The sequence below is a fragment of the Lontra canadensis genome, unplaced genomic scaffold, assembly GCF_010015895.1.
Source record: "Lontra canadensis isolate GAN:19392208 unplaced genomic scaffold, GSC_riverotter_1.0 scaffold242, whole genome shotgun sequence".
NCBI classification, from domain to species: Eukaryota; Metazoa; Chordata; class Mammalia; order Carnivora; family Mustelidae; genus Lontra; species Lontra canadensis.
In genome coordinates this window covers 295,915-318,495 of record NW_022631236.1, presented here as the reverse complement: position 1 = coordinate 318,495, position 22,581 = coordinate 295,915, and the positions used below count along the sequence as shown (strand labels likewise).

Here is a 22,581-nt window from a genome sequence, read left to right as displayed (position 1 = left end):
GCCACCAAAGCAGATCTGCAGGCTGAAGAGAGCCCACAGACAGGAACAGAATAGCCAAAGACAGGAAAAGAGCCCTTGATCTCTGATTCTGCTGTGAGATGGCAGTCATGAGAGAAAAAATGAGTTATCCAGGGGAGGACTATCGTCCAAACTAATGTATAGATTTCAAGGAAGGTTTTAAGCAAAAGAAGGCTTGCATGGACCTGTTGGGGCAGCCAACTGCATGGGTGAAGTGAAAACAGACGGAGAAATCCTGGAGATCACAGAAAACCTCTGAGGCCCTTGTGTGTGAGAAAGGCAAATTGAAGAGACTCTTCAAGGTTTCATACATCACACGCACACACCTGAAGCCCTAGAGGGTGCCACCCACTTTTCCCAGAGCAATGTAAAGATAATCATCCCATCCTAACAATAATATTATAGTTCATTAGACTGTGCTAATCACCCAGATGTTATTGTTTTTAAGCATTACCTTATTTAATTCTCATAACTATATTGCCATATACTGCTATATCGTAGGTCTAGTTACTGTCTTTTTTTTTTCTGCAGATGGAAATAGGAGATTCAGATACGTAGCTTAAGACTCATGGCTCCTCATTATTAAATGGTAGTAGGACTTCTATGCACCTCATCCAGGAACATAAGCTCTACACCCTATTCTGTGTCTTCCCCACAGATTGCTCTGCTGGCTGTCCTGCCCCTATTGCTCCACTATCCCACCATATCTACTATGCATGTATCTCTTGGATACTTCACTGGGAAACCTCAAACAATGAATTTGCACCAATGGAAACAATGAATGATTGTGCACAGTTTAATTCAATTTGATTCAAATACAGTTTAAACTATCACCATAGGAACCACTCAGTGTGAGCTCAAAGGTTAGCTTTGACCTTGAGCATAGCTTCCAATTAATACTCACTTGAAATATAAAAAATTATTCAACCTCTGTGCATCATAGTTTATTTCCTTTCCAGCTTTTTTTGTTAAAGGTTTTAAGGGGTTCCTGGGTGGCTCAGTGGGTTAAAGCTCTGCCTTCAGCTCAGGTCATGATCTCTGGGTCCTGGGATTGAGCCCCGCACTGGGCTTTCTGCTCAATAGGGAGCCTGCTTCCCTCTCTCTCTCTGCCTGCTGCTCTGCCTACTTGTGATCTCTGTCTGTCAAATAAATAAATAGAATCTTTAAAAAAAAAAGGTTTTAAGTAATCTCTACACCCAGTGTGGGGCTAGAACTCACAATCCCAAGAGCAAGAGCTGCAGGCTTTATTGACTGAGCCAGCCAGGCACCCCTCTGTGCATCATAATTTAAGTGAATATAATAACAAATCAAACTCATAATGTTCTTTTTTTAAATTTTTTATTTCTTTTCAGCATAACAGTATTCATTGTTTTTACACCACACCCAGTGCTCCATGCAATCCGTGCCCTCTCCAATACCCACCACCTGGTTCCCCCAACCTCCCACTCCCCACCCCTTCAAAACCCTCAGCGTTTTTCTGTTTCTCTGTTTTTCAGAGTCCATAGTCTCTCATGGTTCACCTCCCCTTCCAATTTCCCTCAACTCCCTTCTCCTCTCCATCTCCCCTTGTCCTCCATGCTATTTGTTATGCTCCACAAATAAGTGAAACCATATGAGACCACATCTTCCTTATCCATTCGTCCATTGAAGGGCATCTTGGTTCTTTCCACAGTTTGGTGACCGTGGCCATTGCTGCTATAAACATTGGGGTACAGATGGCCCTTCTTTTCACTACATCTGTATCTTTGAGGTAAATATCCAGTAGTGCAATTGCAGGGTCATAGGGCAGCTCTATTTTTAATTTCTTGAGGAATCTCCACACTGTTCTCCAAAGTGGCTGCACCAACTTGATTTCCCACCAACAGTGTAAGAGGGTTCCCCTTTCTCCACATCCACTCCAACACATGTTGTTTCCTGTCTTGCTAATTTTGGCCATTCTAACTGGTGTAAGGTGGTATCTCAATGTGGTTTTAATTTGAATCTCCCTGATGGCTAGTGATGATGAACATTTTTTCATGTGTCTGATAGCCATTTGTATGTCTTCATTGTAGAAGTGTCTGTTTATATCTTCTGCCCATTTTCTTATATGATTATCTGTTTTGTGTGTGTTGAGTTTGAGGAGTTCTTTATAGATCCTGGATATCAATCTTTTGTCTGTACTGTCATTTGCAAATATCTTCTCCCATTCCGTGGGTTGCCTCTTTGTTTTCTTGACTGTTTCCTTTGCTGTGCAGAAGCTTTTGATTTTGATGAAGTCCCAAAAGTTTATTTTGGCTTTTGTTTCCTTTGCCTTTGGAGACATATCTTGAAAGAAGTGGCTGTGGCTGATATCGAAGAGATTACTGCCTATGTTCTCCTCTAGGATTCTGATGGATCCCTGTCTCACATTGAGGTCTTTTATCCATTTTGAGTTTATCTTTGTGTACGGTGTAAGAGAATGGTCGAGTTTCATTCTTCTACATATAGCTGCCCAGTTTTCTCAGCACCATTTATTGAAGAGACTGTCTTTTTTCCACTGTATATTTTTTCCTGCTTTGTCGAAGATTAACTGACCATAGAGTTGAGGATCCATATCTGGGCTCTCTACTCTGTTCCACTGGTCTATGTGTCTGTGCCTATATGCCAGTACCATGCTGTCTTGGTGATCACAGCTTTGTAGTAAAGCTTGAAGTCAGGTAACGTGATGCCCCCAGTTTTATTTTTGTTTTTCAACATTTCCTTAGCGATTCGGGGTCTCTTCTGGTTCCATACAAATTTTTGGATTATTTACTCCAGCTTTTTGAAGAATACCGGTGGAATTTTGGTTGGAATGGCATTAAAAGTATAGATTGCTCTAGGCAGTATAGACATTTTAACAATGTTTATTCTTCTGATCCAAGAGCATGGAATGGTCTTCCATCTTTTTGTGTATTCTTCAATTTCTTTCATGAGTGTTCTGTAGTTCCTCGAGTACAGATCCTTTACCTCTTTGGTTAGGTTTATTCCCAGGTATCTTATGGTTCTTGGTGCTATAGTAAATGGAATCGATTCTCTAATTTCCCTTTCTGTATTTTCACTGTTAGTGTATAAGAAAGCCACTGATTTCTGTACATTGACTTTGTATCCTGCCACGTTACTGAATTGCTGTATGAGTTCTAGTAGTTTGGGGGTGGAGTCTTTTGGGTTTTCCATGTAAAGAATCATGTCATCTGCAAAGAGAGAGAGTTTGACTTCTTCATTGCCAATTTGGATACCTTTTATTTCTCTTCGTTGTCTGATTGCTGTTGCTAGGACTTCTAATACTATGTTGAACAAGAGTGGTGAGAGTGGGCATCCTTGTCGTGTTCCTGATCTCAGCAGGAAGGCTGCGAGCTTTTTCCCATTGAGGATGATATTTGCTGTGGGTCTTTCATAGATAGATTTGATGAAGTTCAAGAATGTTCCCTCTATCCCTATACTTTGAAGCGTTTTAATCAGGAACGGATGCTGGATTTTGTCAAATGCTTTTTCTGCATCAATTGAGAGGACCATGTGGTTCTTCTCTCTTTTCTTATTAATTTGTCCTATCACATTGATTGATTTGCGAATGTTGAACCATCCTTGTAGCCCAGGAATGAATCCCACCTGGCCATGGTGGATAATCTTTTTAATGTGCTGTTGGATCCTGTTTGCTAGGATCTTGTTGAGAATCTTAGCATCCATATTCATCAGTGATATTGGTCTGAAATTCTCCTTTTTGGTAGGAATGCAAGTTGGTGCAGCCTCTTTGGAGAACAGTGTGGAGATTCCTCAAGAAATTAAAAATAGAACTTCCCTATGACCCCGCAATTGCACTACTGGGTATTTACTCCAAAGATACAGATGTAGTGAAAAGAAGGGCCATCTGTACCCCAATGTTTATAGCAGCAATGGCCACGGTCACCAAACTGTGGAAAGAACCAAGATGCCCTTCAATGGACGAATGGATAAGGAAGATGTGGTCCATATACACTCTGGAGTATTATGCCTCCATCAGAAAGGACGAATACCCAACTTTTGTAGCAACATGGTCAGGACTGGAAGAGATTATGCTGAGTGAAATAAATCAAGCAGAGAGAGTCGATTATCAAATGGTTTCACTTATTTGTGGAGCATAACAAATAGCATGGAGGGCATGGGGAGTTAGGAAAAGGAAGTTGGGGGAAATTGGAATGGGAGGTGAACAATGAGAGACTACGGACTCTGAAAAGCAATCTGAAGGGTTTGAAGAGGTTGGGGGGTGGGAGGTTGGGGGAACCAGGTGGTGGGTATTAGAGAGGGCACGCATTGCATGGAGCACTGGGTGTGGTACAAAAACAATAAATACTATTATGCTGAATATAAATTTAAAAAATGATTTAAAAAATGTATATCAGAGGGAATATAGTTGATGGTGTTATAAGATTTGTATGGTGATACATGATGGCTACACATGTGGTGAACATAGAATAATGAAGAGAGTTGTCAAATCATGTTGTACACCTGAAACTAACGTGGTGTGTTGACTATACTTCAATAAAAAGAAATACATTTCAAATATCAAAAATAAAAATAATTTTAAATGATTAATCAAAACTACTCAATGTATGGAAAAGTCATGTTAATTTTTTAAGTGAGGGAGGGGAAATAAATGAGAACTAGGGTGCAAATATATGTATGTGCTACACAACATAACAAATTATGTCTCTACACACAGCTTATTTGTTTCTTCCATATGTAAGTACAATGAAAGGAAGTGACTGCCCTCATGGGGGTTCAGTATCCCCAGAGAGTTCCATTCCTGTACAATTTTCTCCTTGTTCTTGTTCATTAGGTGCTGAAATCCCATCATGATTCTGTATGACATTATTTAAAAGAACCAGACGCTGAGCAGAGCCCATTTGTTCATCATTTATTGAACTAAAAGCTAACCTTGTTGTAGACACCAGCTTCTGCCCAAACTGGGTATTTGCAGTGAGTCTGCAATGACAGGCAGGGAAGACATCCTGAAATAAAAATTAAACTCACTCATGTTGAAAAGTTAAGCCCTAAGGGCTTACATCTGCCCTTATTTGCTTGTCACAAATACAATTCTAGAAACTCTGTGGTACAGATAATTTTATTATATCCTTATCATCAATAAGGAAACTGAGATCAGTAGGAGGTAAATCATATTCTGAATACTTCAAAAAATCCATGGTAGATGCACTACTTAAATATAGGTTTCTTAGGAAGCCCCATATTAATGATCCTTTCTCCGTATCTTCATGCTTCAGGGAACTCAGAATGTCTTGACCAGAAATGAGACAGAATTTCTCTGACATTACATTCTTCCAAGGCTGAATTTCTGATTGCAGACTCACAATTCAGCACTGTCTTTCCTTTCTTTTCAAAAGCAAGGTAAGTTTCTAGATTCAATCTACACTTGCAGTGAAAGCTGTAATTGATGCAGAAGCAGCAGGGTGTCTACATCTTCTGTGAGTTTTTGAGCTCCTATTTCGTTGTTTGAACACTATTTCTGAATATTGGCACAAGTACAGGAGTCAGGGAAAAACACTGTAATCAAGAAAGTGCAGAAATATTTCTGAAATTCCACGCTGCTTTTCTTAAGAGGTTAAGAAAACCCTGTTATAGATGGTACTCTGATTGGGTAGGTGCTAAATAAGTCCTATTTACTGTGTGTTTTGTCACTGAGGGGATAGCTAACCAAACATGGTGAAATGACACTTTCTTCCTTTACAGAAAGATCATCAGGAAGCCACTAAGACCCTTACATATTTTTCACTATTATTTCCCTACAACCTACTCCATTGTTACTTGTTCACCTAGAAAATCTGACAATACAGTGATTAAAGCTATAGGCATTAGGATCAGTTAGACAGGTATCTATCTATATCTTAACTATCTCATCCTAGGTGTAGAATTTTAAGAAGACACATAACTTCTCAACTCCTCATTTTCTTAGCAGTAAATAAGGCTATTTGTATATGTGTGTATGTGTGTGTGTGCACGTGTGTGTACATACCCAATTTATATCTCTTCCCATTCTGCTCTATTTATCATCATGACCATGATCATTATCATCATCATCAGTATCATCTATCAGTATCATCTATTATCCATATTATTTGTCTCTGGATCTATGAGACCAGCTACACATAAGCAGGAATTTTAAGCTGTTGCTAACCTCAGGAGAGCTATTAGTCATCATAGAACACAGCAAATGATATATATGTGATATCATAATAAAATACTATGTAGATCAGATGTTGACAAACATAAAAACTTTAAGGTGAAGACATGAAAAAGAATGTGTTTAGGACCCAGGAGGGAGATGGTAAAGAATAGTGGTTACCAAAGAATGCATGTCTTTCACAAAGCTTCAATTAAAAATATAAAGATTTGTGATTTTTCTCATGAATAGATCTGCAGATTAGTATCAACCACCGTGCCATGAATTTTCACCCCTCAATGTTAATAAGAATGACAATAAGAATGAGTCTAAGATAGAGGGGTAAGGTAAAACGGATCTCAAGAAAGAAGGTAAGAAAAGGAAATTTTGAAGATTTCTGGATTCTCATACAAAATGATTGACACAGCCATGAGCACAGAGTGAAAAATAGGGTAAAAACAAAACATCTGCATAGACAGCATATACAAAACGGCAAATCAAAGGTAAAGACCAACAGACTTGAAACCCAGTCCCCTACATCTGCCACCTGACTTTCCTAAACAAACATAGAGACCATTGCTCTAAGCTGATAATATTATACTTATTATTCTTAAGGACTGTGCTTGGCACCCTCATTGTGCTCTTTTTTTTAATTTAAATTCAATTAGCCAACATAGTACATCATTAGTACTTACTAACTCCTTTTATACATTATTTATTTAAATTCTTACACTAATCCCTTGAAGTAGGTCCCAACAACACTCACTTTGCTGGTAGATAGAGACTTAAAGAAGTTAGGACAAATGTCTCCCAGTCATAAATGGTAGGGGTGATATGTGACTGCATACACGTGGTTCTCAGAGACCAAACCTTTACATCCAACGCTATACCTTCAGTTCAGAATTGGTTTTGTTGATTGCACATGGCTCTCATGCTGCATTTAGCCCTCTGTATCTACTATGCACTTATTTCTAAATTATGTTTAACTATGCTACTCCATGCATTAAGTTCAGTACAATAGAGACAGGTAAGTGTAAATTGAACAAAATTAAAGTCAATTCAAATAATTAACAACACTTAGGTTAGTAACACTTTTGATTGTGTCTAAAGCTTGGCTTTGTCCATTAATACCTACTTAAACTTAAATAAATTACTTGATCTCTCAGTTACCAAATTATTAGATATCTATAGGGGAGGAATAGCTAATCAATCTAATAGGACTGATGAGAGAGTTAAATGAATATATACATATAGAGCACCTGGCAAGTGAGCACTGTAGAATTGTAAGCTATTATACCTAGAAGATATGATATAGGAGATGGATTCATTCCAGGCATGTTAGCCTTTCCTCAACTCAGTTTACTCATATACAAAATCATATACATATGGTTATACACACTATACATAATCTAGAAGTTGGGAAGATGATCCATAAGGACACTTCTTATCCAAAAGCTTATTACTCTAGAGAGAGTTGTCACTAAATTGGGTTGCCATGACATGCTTCAGATATGGAGAATATTGAAGAACAAAATATTGCTCTAATAAAATAATGCTTGTACATTTCCATTTCTGTGCAACTAGTTTCGTTCAACATTGTGTTCCTTTCTTTGCCATAGAATATCTTGTGATATGCAGACCAGTTCCATGAAGAATAACAGAGATAAAAGAATTCATCCTGCTGGGACTAACCAATGCCCCAGAGCTGCAGGGTCCTCTCTTTCTAATGTTTACCCTCCTCTACCTTGTCACTCTGATTGGGAACCTGGGGATGATCATGCTGATCCTGCTGGACTCTCGTCTGCACATTCCCATGTACTTCTTCCTCAGTAACCTGTCTCTGGTGGACTTTTGTTACTCCTCAACAGTCACTCCCAAGGTCATGGCTGGATTACTTATAGGAGATAAGGTCATCTCCTACAATGCATGTGCCGTGCAGATGTTCTTTTTTGTACTCTTCGCAACTGTGGAAAGTTACCTGTTAGCTTCAATGGCCTATGACCGCTACGCAGCAGTGTGCAAACCCCTCCATTACACCACCACCATGACTACAGGTGTGTGTGCTCGTCTGGCCATAGGCTCTTACGCCTTTGCTTTTCTAACTGCTGCTATTGATATTGGAGACACATTCAGTCTCTCTTTCTGTATGTCCAATGTGTTCCATCACTTTTTCCATGATATTCCAGCAGTCATGACTCTGACTTGCTCAGATAAAGACATTAATGAGTTGATTCTTGTGCTTATTTCAAGTTTTAATATCTTTTTTGCCCTTCTTATAATCTTGATTTCCTACATGTTCATATTTATCACTGTTTTGAAGATACAGTCAGGTGAGGGATACCAGAAGGCTTTATCTACTATGCTTTTCACCTTGTTGCAGTTTCTATATTTTATGGGACAGTCATCATCATGTATGTACAGCCAAGTTCCAGTCATTCCATGGACACCGACAAAATGGCATCTGTGTTTTATACTATGGTCGTCCCCATGCTGAACCCTATGGTGTACAGCTTAAGGAACAAAGATGTCAAGAATGCATTCAAGAAGTTTGTTGAGAGGGCAAAATATTCTCTAGGTTTAGTCTTCTAGTGATCCAGAATCCACAAAAGTTATTTCGTCCCACTTAGATCCACTCCATGTCATAACTCAATGTTCATAGCCATATAGGGTATTAAAACAAATCAGTCACTCGAATGTTATTCATTACTTTAATTTTGTATAAGATCCAAGCATCCAAAATGCAGAAAAAATGATAATCAAAACAGTTTATGAATAAACCTTCTTTGTTACTATTGTATTGGACATAGTTTTTTCCTTGGTATACTTCAGTAATGGTAAGAAAAAATAATGGGTAAGAAAAAAAAAACCACTTAAGAGATTGGACCAGGTAGTAAAGAAAACAGTGGATAATGGGGTTTTTCCCAGAAAGAATACTTAGGGTCTCATAAAGAAATATATCCCATCACCCAGGTAGAGGGACATTGGTAATGTCAGTTCCATAAGATTTCTAAACTGAAATTGCTGTCTGTTCTGAATGGAGGCTCTTTCCCCACCTGTTGTATTTACTCAGGCCCAACATTACCCATTGGCTATTAATGTGGAACAAACTACATGTTCTTTTTAGTGCATGATTTTCTAGGCAACAAGAAGCCACACATGAACTGGGTGGAGAAGCCTACTTAACTTGTATGATAGCTTAGACGTTGTGCTTCTATTGACTAGTTGGGATCTAGGTTGTCTCCTTGTGGGACATGGATAATAAATTTTCTGTACGGGAAGAAGTGTGAGATGGATATGTGATGGTCATAAACATTACAATGGAAAATACTGGTTAGTTCTTTTCCAAACTATGTTTATTCCTGGAAACAAACATAGGCTCTATGTCTCTGCCCTGCGTATAGTTAATTGTGACTATGTGCTTGTGTTCTTGTCCATGGAATGTGGGTACAGGTCATATATGCCACTTCCAAGTCTGCCCATGAACCTCCTCATGTGATGTCCTGGTCATTCTATCTGTCACCAGCTGGGTGGAGAGAATCAAGACCACACGGGATGACAAAACCACTAAATGGAGAGAACCTGGTACAACTGAATTTCTGTGTACGTTCCTACAGAACAACTAATGGAACCATATGCAAGCAAGAAAAACTTCTGTGGTCACGCCACTGCCGTTCTGGGGTTCTCCTGCTGGCAGCTAATATTATTTACCCTAATGGATAGAGAGAGCTTCCCACACAACCATCCAGATGCTGTTGTGGGAGTGGGGCAGATATATCCTGGAAACACTATCAAATTTCTCCAATACAATTTGATTCTACAATGATTTCTTTGTGAATCCTCACCCAGCCTCCATATCATACCTAAAGTGCCTAGCCCCAACAAAATTAGCACAGGTTTCGGAGAGAGGACAAATTCAATGTGAATTCCATTCCAAGCCAAACTTTGTGATATAGGGCAAGTTATTAAGTGTTCTGAGTTTCTAATGGGGGAAACCAGTACTCTCTCACAGATTTATATTAAATGGGTACTAAATGAGCCAAATCTTAGCACAGTACCTAAAAAAGAGTAGTTGCCCAAAATATATTTGCATCCTTTCCCTTCTGTTCCTTTTCTTATCCTTCTTTCATTCATCTAATTTGCCAAACTTCTCCATAGAACTATCAAAACACTTACAGATTTTATAATTGTTAGATTTTCTTGGTGGATAAAAAAAAACACAGATTATATTGGTTTGTTTTTGTAGGTTTAACTTACTACTGAATTGCAAGACTTTGAGACCAAAAATTTTATCTTACTTAGATATGTGTTCTCAGAACCTAGACTAGTGTATATTCCATAGAACTCAAGAGTATCTAATGAAATGTGATCCTGTGTAAGAACAAAGTAACATGGAAAAACCCACAAATATTTATGTCTATCATTTTTTTCTTTCATGATACTGATCAAAATATTGTATATTCATTTTTGTGTGTTTACTCCTTTTTTTGCTTTTTTTTTTCTCCATCAAAATTAAAGTCTGGGCACCTGGGTAGCTCAGTTGGTTAAGCATCTGCTTTCAGCTCAGGTCATGATCTCAGGATCCTGGGATTGAGCCCTGCATCAGGCTATCCACTCAGCAGTGAGTCAGCTTGTGTCTTTCCCTCTGTGATCACTCTTACTTTCACTCTCTTTCAAATAAAAAACTAAATCTTTTTTAAAAAATTCTATGCATCCTGGTACAATTTCTGGTCTGGTGTCTAACAAAGACTCAGGCCTAGATCAGATCTGAGGCTCAGTAAAAGATTTTAAGGAATGAACAGCTGCATGATAAGAGGAACCAGAGAAACTCAACATCTGTTTGTAAAATATCTGAACACAGACAACAGAACACGCTTGGTTATATTGCAGTCACACATTAAATTGAGAACACAGTTGAACACTACAAAGAGCATAAAGATTTTATATCAGTTTCCTATGACTTCTATACCAAATGAGCACACTCTGGCACCTTCAAACAACATGCATTTGCTTTCTCACAGTTCTGGAGGCCAGTTTTTGGAAATCAGTCTCACTGGGATGAAACAAAAGTATCAGTCTCCAGAGTGTGGAGGGGATACTCTGTCCTTTTAGATTTATTTTTATTATTATTATTATTATGTTTAGTTAGCCAACATATAATACATCGTTAGTTTTTGATGTAGTGTTCAACAATTCATTAGTTGCTGATAACACCCAGTGCTCATCACAACATGTGCCCTACTTCATACCCAGTTACCCCATCCCACCATCTCCCTCCCTTCTGTAACCTTCAGTTTGTTTCCCTATAGTTAAGCACCTTTCATGGCTTTTCTCTCTGTCTGATTTCTCCCCATTCAGTTTTCCTTCCCTTCCCCAGTGGTCCTCTGCACTATTCCTTATGTTCCACATATAAGTGAAACAATATGATAAATGATTTCGTTTCCCCTTGTAGTTTTGATTTACTTGCCCCTAATGCCTAATGATTTTGAGCATACTTCCATGTGCTCACTGGCTTTTACTAAACCTTCAGCGGAATGTCTGTTCAAGTACTTTGCCCATTTTTCAACTGAGCTACTGAGTATTTTGTTGTTCAGTTGTAGGAGTCCTTGGTATATTCTGCATATTATGTCTTTATCAGAAATGTGATTTGCTAATATTTTCTCCCATCCTATAGTTTTCCTTTTCACTTTCTTGAAAATGTACTTTGATATACAAAGGTTTGCAATTTTGAGAAAGTCCAATATATCTTTCTTTTCTTTTGTTGCTTGTCATTTCAGTGTAATACATGGAAAACAATTGCTGGATCCAAGGTCTAGACTTTTCCCCACATTTTCTAATAGTTATATGTTTTTACCTACCATATTATGGTCATCAACCATTTTTTGTTGGTTTTTATATATGCTCTGAAGGAGGGGTCTAACTTCAGTCTTGCACATGGATATCCAGTTGTCTCAGCACCATTTGTTGAAGACTTCTTTTCCCATTAACTGGACTTAGGATCTTTGTCAAAAATCAATAGGCCATAGATACATGGGTTTATTTCTTATCTCTCAATTCTAGTCAGTTGAGCTATGTCTCTATCCTTAAAGCAGCATCTAATTGCTTTGTTAATTTTAGATTTGTATTACGTTCTGAAATCAAGAAGTGTGAGTCCTCCTACTTTGTTCTTCCTTTTCAATATTGTTTTGGCTATTGATGGCCTCTTGAAATTCCATTTGAATTTTAATAATAATGTTTCTATTTCTGGTCATTAAAATTATGATAGTGATTTCATTAAACCTGTGGGTCATTTTGGAAAATATTGCCAGTAAACAATATCATATCATCCAATCCATGAACATAAACTCTCTTTCCATTTATTTAGGCATCTTTGAATTTCAGCAATTTATTTGGTAGTTTCAGTGTACAGTCCTTTCACACTTTGCTTAAATTAATTCCTCTGTGTTTTAACATAAGGATGCTGTTTGTAAGTGGAATTTTTTTCCTTATTTTTTCTTTTTTAAGCTGTTTATTTATTTTAATTATGTTTAGTTAGCCAACATATAGTACATCATTAGTTTTTGTGTGTTCAATGATCAATGATTCACTAATTGCATATAACACCCAGTGCTCATCACAAATGATGATGTGCCCTCCTTAATACCCATCACCTTGCTACTCCACCTCCCACCTCCCACCTCCCTTCCCTCTGAAACCCAAAGTTTGTTTCCTGGAGTCCATAGTCTCTCATGGTTTGTCTCCCTCTCTGATTTCCTCCCCTTTAGTTTTCCCTCCCTTCCCCAGGGGTTTTCTGTACTATTCCTTATGTGTCACATATGAATGAAACAATATCTTTCTCTGCTTGATTTATTTGACTTAGCATAATACCCTCTAGTTCCATCCATGTCAATGTGAATGGTGGATATTCATCCTTTCTGATGTCTGAGTAATATACCATGGTATATATAGACCATATCTTCTTTATCCATTCATCTGTTGAAGGACATCTTGGCTCCTTCCACAGTTTGCTTATTGTGGACATTGCTGCTATGAACATTGGGGTGCAGGTGTCCCTTCGAATCACTACATTTTTATCTTTGGGGTAAATACCTAGTAGAGCAATTGCTGGGTTGTAAGGTAGCTCTACTTTTAACTTTTTGAGGAACCTCCATACTGTTTTCCAAAGTGGCTGTACCACCAAAAAGAAGAGCTAAAGACCAATATCCTTGATCAACATAGATGCCAAAATACTCAACAAGATCCTAGCCAATAGGATCCAACAGTATATTGGATGCCAAAATAATCAACAAGATCCTAGCCAATAGAATACAACAGTATATTAAAATATTTTCCATCACAACCAGGTAGAATTTATTCCTTGGATGCAAGGGTGGTTCAACATTTGCAAATCAATCAACATGAGAGAGCACATTAATAAAAGAAAAGACAAGAACCATACGATCCTCTCAGTTGATGCAGAAAAAGTATTTGACAAAACACAGCATACTTTCCTGATTAAATCTCTTAAGGGTGTAGGGATAGAGGGAAAATTCCTCAATATCATAAAAACCATATAGGAAAAGCCCACAGCGAATATCATTTTCAGTGAGGAAAAGCTGAGAGATTTTCCCTTAAGGTCAGGAACATGGCAATGATGCCCACTCTCACCATTGTTCAACATATTACTAGAAGTCCCGACATCAGCAATCAGACAAAAAGAAATAAAAGGCATTCATTGGCAAAGAAGTCAAACTCTCTTCCTTAATTTTCTTCTGAGATTGTTGTTGCTAGTGTATGTAAGCAAACTTACTTTGATGAATAAGTTTATTAGCTAATGGTTTCTAGTACATTCTTTAGGATTTCGCTATATAACATCCTATTATCTGAAGATCATGTGTCTTTTCTTCTTCCTTTCTAATTTATATGCCTTGTAATTCTTTTATTCTTGTATAATTGCTTTAGATAGAACTTCCAGTACAACAGAGAATAAAAGTGGTGAAAATAGATGTATTTGTCTAGTATGTGACTGTACAGGGGAGTTTTCACTCTTTCATATTTAAGTATGATGTTAGCTGTGAAGTCTTTCATTCATGCTTTATACAGTTTTAAAGAAGTTCACTTCTATTCTTAGATTTCTCATTTTTATCATGAAGGCATTGGAGACTTTGTTAAGTACTTTTTCTGAATTATTAAGTCATATAATGACTTAATGTGTGTTTTCCCCTTCATTCCTTTAAAGTTGTTAATTACCTTAATCTATTTTGAATTTTGTTTTTTCCAGGTTATTAAGATATAATTGATGTATTTCATTATATAAGTTTAAGATGTACAGTGCAATTATTGGAAATATTGCCACAATAATTTTTTGTTAACAAACACCACCTTAAATAGTTACAAATTTATTTTCTTGTTATGAGAAATTTTAAGTTCTAATGTCTTAGAAACTTTCAAATATGCAACACAATATTGTTAATTGTAGTTATCATGTTGTACATGACATCCTAATACTTATTTATCTTATAACTAGACATTTGTGACTTTGACCACCTTCACCTGTTCACCCAGTTCCCCCAGTTCCCACCTTCGGAACCACCAATCTGTTATGTTTCTCTGAGTTTGTTTTTCTTAGATTCCATGTATAAATGAGATCATACAGTATTTGTTTTTGTCTATGTGACTCATTTCACTTAACATTAGGTCCTCAGGTTTCATGCAGGTTATTGCAAATGGCAGGATTTCCTTTCTTTTTTCTGGCTAAATACTATTCTAGTGAGTAAATATATATTACATTTTCTTTATCCATTCATCTATCATAGGATACTTAGGTTGTTTCAGTGACCCCTATTTGTTGGCTATTGTAAATAATACTGCAATGAAGATGGAGATGCAAGTATCTCTATGAGATAGTTAGATATTCCATTTCCTTTCAATATATACCCAGAATTGGAATTGTTGGATCATGAGATAATTTTATTTTTAATTTTTTGAGAAACCCCCATGATGTTTTTCATAGTGACTGTACCAATTACATTACCAGAAATAAGTTACCACAAGTGTTCCCTTTTATCCACATCCTCGCCAGTATTTGTCTTCTCTTTCCTTTTTGACAATAGCCATCCTAACTAGTGTGAGGTGATATCTTGTGTTTTTTATTTGCCTTTTCCTGATGATTAGTTGTGTTGACCATATTTTCGTGTAGCTACCCACCATTCCAGTATCTTCTTTGGAAAAATGTCATTTAGGTCCTTTACCCAATTTTTTTTTTGAATAATTGTTTTTTCTCTGAGTATGAGTTCTTTATATATTGGGATATGATCTCATTATCAGATATGTGGTTTGCAAATATTTTGTCCCATTCTTTTGGTTCCCTTTTCATTTTATTGATTCTTTTATTGTGCAGAAAAACAAGGACAAGGTCAAACATTTCAGATTCCAGAGAGACAAACATACAAAATAATATAATCTTGTTATCAGTCTTCTCATCAGAAAGAAACAGAAGTTAGCAGACAGTAGACTGATAACTTCAAAAAGCTGAGGGAAAAAATATCAGTCCAGATTTTTATACCTAGACGAACTACCATTTGAATTTAATGGCAAAATCAGACAGTGTATATACAAAAATCAGAAGTCAGTATACTACCTACAGGAGCAGTCGAATAGTGAAAGTGTTTCAGCAGAAGGAAGAGATGTAATTTATCTTGATTAAGGGATTTGGAAGATGGAATAGAGCATGTTTTGTTCTTTTCTCTTTCTCTTTTGGACTGGCTTATCTGCAGGAAGGACAACTTCTGTCCTCTCCTTCTCTATTTATTTGGTAAAGACAATGAGGTAGTATTGCTAAGGGAATACCTATAATCTTGGGGTGCATATGAGTTTAGTTTCCCTAGAAGCAGATCCACAGTTGGTGATTTGAGTTCAAGTAGTTTATACAGTAGTGAGAAAGTGAGTCAGGGATGGATGCCAATAGAGTTTCATTAGTTATTAGGTGATATCTGTGAAAAAGGCTTGATCTACTAGAAACCACTGGAAGACTATAAACAACATACCTCAGAGTTATATCATCTGAAGGATCAGAAATCAAGTATTTATCACTCTGTTTCTATCTTTCATTTATTGATCATTGGCACTAGAAAAATTAAATGTTCCCCACATGGGCTAAGCATGCCCTTGAAGTAAAAATAAAAATTTTAGCCTAAGAGATGCAGACATTTTTTTTCATAATGAGCATTGGCTTGTACATAGACAAAGAATGCCAAGTTGATATGGACAGAGCACCAATAAGAGCTGCTACAAAAAGGCATTTAGGACAGAAAAGAAGCCTGTCTGCCTGCAGATCAGAATCAAATTTTTGAATTGAGTTATGACTAATAAGGCCATTTTAATCTCCATATTTCATTTTAATCTCCAATGTGACCTATATGTCACATTGTCCATTTGTTGTAAACATAAAAAGGAAAAACAAGGATTTTATTTATCAACCTCTAAAAACTCCAGTAGCCTAAAATTTAATTATAACAAGTAAAAGAATGGAAAGGAGAAAAAGGAAATGAATAAAATCATGGCAAAGAGAAAACAAGTTTTTAGATTATAAGTATAAATAATATAAAAATGTAAATGTAATAAACCCACTAGTCATGTACTGAATAACAACTTAATAAAACTGAGAGAAGAAAAATAATTACCACAAATACATCTGTGTGCTACTCAATAGAAGAAACTATGCTCCTGTATCCAGTTTAATTGCTTCTTCCCTGGATAGAAGTGATTGCCCTCATAGGGGCCTATCCCCTAGGAATTTCACAACTACAGATTTTCTCCTGGTTCCCACTCATTAAGGTCTGAAATCATACCATGACTTCACCTGACAATATTTTAAAGGGACCAGACTCTGAGTAGACACATTCAGCCACCGCTTATCCAGATGAATGTTAATGCTTTTAAGTATACACAACAGTCTTTCTCCAAACTGAGTGTTGCCAGTGACTCTGCAACCAGACCTGGGGGAAACACCCTAAGATAATAACATAGTGAATTATGTTGAAAGGACTAACCTTACTAAAGTCTCCATAGATCCTCCCTATTCACTATTCATAGACAAAATTTTGTGAAATCATAGGAGAATTAATTTTATTATTTCTATGCCATAAACAAGGAAATTGATCTCACTGTAAGATAAACAACTCTCCTAACACAAAGAAAAATCCAAGGTAGTTGCAAGACTTGAAGCTAGGCTTCCTAGCTCCATGTTCATGATCCTTCTTCATCTCTCCATGTCTCAGGCACCTTGGAACATTTTGACCAATATCTGAGATATGCTCCAAAATTGTTTATATATTCTTGTAGTCTGAATTTCTGATTTTAGACTCACAGTTCAGGATGTCTTCTCCTTCTTTTCAAGAACAAAGTAGCACATATTGCATGGAGCACTGGGTGTGGTGCATAAACAATGAATTCTGTTATGCTGAAAAGAAATAAAAAATTTAAAAAAAGAACAAAGTAAACTTCTATGTTTGATATATACTTTCAATGAAAAATGTAACTGATGCGGAAGCACTGGGGCAGCTACCTCTTCTATGAGTTTTTAAGCTCGTATCTAGTTGTTTGGATACTTTTTCTGAAACACAGGCTTAAGTATAGTATTCATATGTAAAAACATTTTAATCAGCAGAGAGTAGTATGTTATTTATGAAATTTTATGCTGCTTTCCTTAAGAGGATATCAAAAACCTATTGTTTTGTGCTGGTCTCTGGCTATTGACAACCAATGGTGTGGCTGGATGGATCCTTGTGGTTCTTATATTAATTGCAAGAGGTGCTCAGCAATAACCACCAGGAAACCCTGAAAGAGACAAGGTTTCCAAGACTCACAGGTCCTGGAAATCACGTGGCACACCTGGGGCCACACAGCAGGGTCATGGGTAGTGAGAGAGAGCAGGTCTGGATTCTCTTCTATTGAGGTCAAAGTAGGGACTTGGGTTCACTCTTTACTGGTGAATTTAAAACATAGGAGGGTAAATTTAAAGCATGGCCAGAGAAGCATATAATTATTCTTCCAATTTCAAACAATAGATTATCTAAACCAATCACAAGCTCTAAAACAAGGAGCCAGAGAGGAGATTGAGTCTAGCTTCTCATCCAGTGACTGGCAAAGTGCTTATTGAGATTGCTGTCCTTGAAGCGGTTGCCTCAATAATCAAAGCCTAAGTCAGGCACTTGCATTACAAAAAGAAAAAGAAAAAAGAAAAACCAGCTGTTAGGGCTTACACTGCACCTATGATAGATGATGCTCTCATTGAGAAGGTGGTAAATTCTTCCTGTTTACTATGTGCTGACTTGCCCTCAAAGGGACACCTAATCAACAGGGTGAAATGATAATTCTTTAGACTCCAGAAGGATTTTCATGAAGCCACCAAGATCCTTACTCCATTTTCACTGTCACTTTCCCACAACCTACACTTTCATTACTTGCTCATCTGGAAAATCTGACAAGGGCAGTGACTGAAGCTACAGACATTGAAATAAGTAAGACATGAGTCTGAATCTGAACTGATCTCATACTAGATGTACAATGTGAGGAAAGCATACAATCTCTTGAATTCTCCATTTCCTTAGCCTTAAATGGGAGTTTGTGTGTGTGTGTGTGTGTGTGTGTGTGTGTGTACATATTCTCTCTTCCTCTATCTTTTGATATACATCTGTTTATCTACCTGTGTATCTGTCCATCCATCCATCCATCCATCCCTCTTTCCATTCATTAGCTCTCTATCTTCTATCTTTCTGTCTGCGATGTCTGTCTGCCTGCCTGTTTGTCTACCTGCCTTTTCTGATTTCTGACTATATACGAGATAAACTAGCACATAAGCAGTGTGTTATGGGTCTTACTATCCCCTGGAAATCAGATCTAGGAATGGATTTATTCCAGATATGTAACCTTGGAGAAGTTAATACCTCTTTCTGTTCTTATGTTGATTATTATACACAATCAGAAAGTTGGCCAAAAGATCTGTGAAGGTGTCTTAGCTTCAACAATCTCTAACTCTCTAGGCAATTTACTAATTATATATTCTTTTCATCTCTATTGTGGCGTTAGAAAAATCCTCCTCAGTAAGCCCACACACTAATCCTGGAGTTTGTGATTATATTCTCTTGCAAGGAAAATGATATTATGTACATATTAAGGATTTTGAGATGGCAATATTATATTGGATTATCCATGTGGGCCTAATAAGAACATTCCAGTTATCAATGAATCTTGGAACACTGAAAAATAAATTTAAAAAATTAGAAAAAAAACATAACTAATGTTAAACAAGAAATAATAGCTTATAATATTATTGAGTGTTGGGTTCACAAAACAAATACTGTAAATTCCATACATGAAATGTGTAGAGGGGCCAGAAGGAAGATAGTGACAATAATAGTTATCAGAAAATGGATATCCCTCCAAAGACTTCAAATTTAAATAAAAAGATTTGAAACATTGTGCTTGCTCAAAAACAATCTACAGACTAGAGTCAACTCCCCAGACATGGATTTTCAGCCCTCAATATTTATGATCCAGCTACTTATTGACAAAAATGACAGTAAGAATGTGTCTAAGATTAAATAAGAGTCTTTCAACCTAACCTAAAATGTGGATCAAAAGGAAGAAATTATGCAAAAGAGATCTGTGTAAGGGTTCTCACACAGAAGGGATGACAAAACCATTAACATTGGAGAGGTAGGACAGAATGAAAAAACACTGGAAGAAACAAGAGATCTGGGTGGATGAAGTGTGTGAAAATATGCAAATCAGAGAGCAAACCTACCAGACATCAAAACTCACTCCCACCTTGAAGCCATGAAGTTGCCACCAACCTTCCTAAACTAACAGACACCATTGTTCCATCCTACTTGTAATATTATAGGTAGAACTCATCAGGATGGTGCTGAATACCCACATGTGCAAACTGTTTGTTATGATTACTTCTTTGAACACTCACAGGAACATGCAGGTAGGTTCCTGTATCACCTTCACCCTACTGATGGATAAAATAAGGCACAGGAAACTTAGTTTAGGACGAATGTCTCGCAGGCAATAAATGGGAGTTCTTCTGTGTGAATATACATGCACATCAGCCCAGAGCCCAATATTTAGCTTTTGTTGACTATATTTGTCTTTAACGTTGCATGTATCTCACTGCATATACACATATGTTTGTGGATTTCTTTATTGTGTGACATCAAACATTAAGCTTGGTAGAATGCATACCATGATTAAGTGTAATTTGAATGAGACTGAAATCAATTCAAATTCACTGATGCCATTATGTTTGGGAACCATTCTGAATGTACCTAAGGCATGGATCTCCATAACTATGTAAACTTGAGTATTCAATCTCTTTGTTGCTAAGGTTCCTGTTATATATATGGGCATAACTAATCAATCAAATGGGGATAATAAAAGGATAATAAAAGGAATAAATAAATACACATGAGCATATTGAAGTGAGTATAATTAGAGGACTCAAAACATCTGATTTAGGAGTTCCGTCCATTCCAGGCATGTGAGCTTGGACAGCTCATTGTCACTTCCTGTGACTCAATTTACTCATATACAAAAATAAGAAGGTAGGAAAATGATTGGTGATGAACCTTACTCTACAAAAGTCTATTCTTGTTTGGATAAGTTATCACTAAATTGCATTGTCATTCCCATGTTTAAAATGGAGAATATTCAAAAATAAATTACAGCAATAATAAAGAAATGCTCATGCAACTTTTCTTTATTGATCATTCTGTTCTCCTACTTCTTGTTGCCACAGAGCATCTCATGATTCTCAAACTTCACATCCATGAAGAACAATACAGAGGTGACTGATTTCATCCTGCTGGGACTAACCACTGCCCCAGAATTGCAGAGTTCTCTCTTTATAATGTTCACCCTCATTTACTTTGTCACTCTGGTTGGGAACTGGAGATGATCATATTGATCTTGCTAAAATCTCATCTCCACACTCCCATGTACATTTCCCTCAGTAACCTATCTCTGGTGGACTTTTGTTATTCCTCAACAGTCACTTCCAAAGTCATGGCTGGGCTCCTTATGGAAGACAAGGTCATCTCCTACCTTGCATTTGCTGTCCAGATGTTCCTTGTTGTAGTCTTTCCCACGGGGAAAATTACATTTTAGCCTCAATGGTTTAAGACTGCTACACAGCTTTAGAATACCACCATGACAACAGGTGGATGAGTTTGTCTGGCCATAGGCTGCTATGTCTATGGTTTTCTGATTGCTTCTTTTGATGTAGGAGACACATTCCATTTTCCTACTGTAAGTAGCCCCTCCTATCCATCAGTTTTTTTGTGCTATTCCTGTACTCATGGCTCTCTCTTGTTTGATAGACATGTCAGTGAGTTGATTCTTGTCTTTGTGGCAATCTTCCACATCTTTTTTGCTCTTCTGGTTATCTTGATTTCCTACTTGTTTCATTTTCTTTAAAAAGTCTTTATTTATTTATTTGACAGAGATCACAAGTAGGCAGAGAGGCAAGCAGAGAGAGAGGGAAGCAGGCTCCCTGCTGAGCAGAGAGCCTGATGCAGGCCTCAACTCCAGGACCCTGAGATCATGACCTGAGCCAAAGGCAGAGGCTTTAACACACCGAGCCACCCAGACACCCCTACCTGTTATTTTTATCACCATCCGAAGATGCCTTTAGTGGAGGGGTACCTGAAGGCTATATATATCCACTTGTGCCTCCCACCTTACTGCAATGTCCATCTTCTATAGGACAGCAATGTTCATGTACTCCATGGAAACAAACAAAATCACATCTGTTTTCTATACTATGGTCATACCCATGCTAAATCCTGTGGTGTATAGCCTAAGACAAAGAAGTCAAGAATGTTTTCAAGAAGGTTGTTGAGAAGACAAAATCATCTCTAAGCTTAATCTTTTAGGGTTGTAGGATCCACAGTCACCCAGTTTCATTCTTGTCAGATCTTCTTCATGCACTAACTCACAGTTTACAGCCCACACAACATTTGTATTACTAACATACTTTCCTCTTCAAAACTCTGTCATTGAAAAAGAAGAGAGGGTGTCCAGTTGAGTAATATCTGGATGAGAATAACCATGAGGGCCTTAAATATTTAATGATGATGTTTATGATGAACCTCATTAATTTTATGTGACTTATTCATATGTTCACATTTTCTGCACCATATTCTAATGGAAGTATATATGGAAAACAGAGCTCAAACCCATGAAGACAAGTGTATGCAAAGATCCCATGTGTGCACATACAGGCAAGATTGGGAAATTTGTTAAAGGAAGTAGCTGTGGTATCACTAGTTTTTAATTTAAAAAGTTAAATTAATCTAGATCAGAATATAAATTAATGTCTAACATTTTTAAATTTAAATTCAATTAGCCAACTTATAGTACATCATTATTTTCAG

At 37.1% G+C, this 22,581-nt stretch overlaps 2 pseudogenes; both read left to right on the top strand.

Annotated features, from left to right (window-relative positions):
• The first annotated feature begins 3,301 nt into the window (after positions 1 to 3,301).
• Positions 3,302 to 8,755, top strand: LOC116862426 (annotated as a pseudogene).
• Positions 8,756 to 20,975: 12,220 nt separating this feature from the next.
• LOC116862429 lies at positions 20,976 to 22,080 on the top strand (annotated as a pseudogene).
• The last annotated feature ends 501 nt before the right edge of the window (positions 22,081 to 22,581 follow it).